We start from the raw sequence: 892 nt of genomic DNA on the forward strand, positions 1-892 counted from the left end.
TGTATGGAATATTTCAGTTATAATTTTGGTTTTGATTGTAAATTGGTCTTGGCGGTTGATAATTATTCTGATAATTATTTTCAGGCCTTTGGTTTATGTATGAAATATTCTCTCTTTATTCCATTGTTAGCTCAATACTGAGACAATCTTTTATCAAATGTGGTCCTCCACACTGCTCACAACTAATTCGTATTGAGTGTATATCCTTAGTCATCTTTTCCATTTATCTCTCGATAGCATCTATCTTTGCTGAAATGGAATCTAAGTCATGGCTAGAATCGGCTCTAGCTGCTTTAGATGATCTAACAATATCTTTTTCTTGGTGCCACTCATGTGAGTGGGAAGCAGTGTTATCAATAATTTTGTAAGCATCAGTTTCTGTTTTCTTCATAATAGAACCACCAGCTGTTATATCAATGTCTTTCCTTGTAGTGATGTCGCATCCTTGGTAGAATATTTGTACTATTTGACAGGTGTCTAAACCATGTTGTGGACATCCTCTTAATAACTTTCCAAATCTTTTCCATGCCTCATATAGAGTTTCATTTGGCTTTTGTGTGAATGTAACAATTTCTCCTTGAAGTCTTACGGCTTTAGATGCCGGAAAGAATTGTTTAAGAAATTTTTCTACTAAAACGTCCCATGTATCAATCGCCCCTTCAGGTAACAATTCCAACCAATCTTTGGTTTCTCCCTTTAAAGTCCAGGGAAATAACATGAGATATATCTGTTCATCTTCAACTTCTCTTATTTTAAATAGTGTACAGATCCTATTAAAGGTACGAAGATGTTCGTTTGGATCTTCCTTCGGCGCACCACTAAATTGGCATTGATTAGTCACCATGTGTAGAATTTGTCCTTTGATTTCATAATCTGGCGCATTAATGTATGG

General features: G+C 35.3%; 1 non-coding gene across 1 annotated transcript; it reads left to right on the plus strand.

The window, feature by feature from the left end:
- The first annotated feature begins 479 nt into the window (after positions 1 to 479).
- LOC139860882 (small nucleolar RNA R71) lies at positions 480 to 586 on the plus strand. The gene has a single exon (XR_011763505.1). It is a non-coding gene; the product is annotated as a small nucleolar RNA R71 (small nucleolar RNA).
- Positions 587 to 892: the final 306 nt, after the last annotated feature.

Source organism: Rutidosis leptorrhynchoides, chromosome 7, assembly GCF_046630445.1.
Source record: "Rutidosis leptorrhynchoides isolate AG116_Rl617_1_P2 chromosome 7, CSIRO_AGI_Rlap_v1, whole genome shotgun sequence".
NCBI lineage: Eukaryota > Viridiplantae > Streptophyta > Magnoliopsida > Asterales > Asteraceae > Rutidosis > Rutidosis leptorrhynchoides.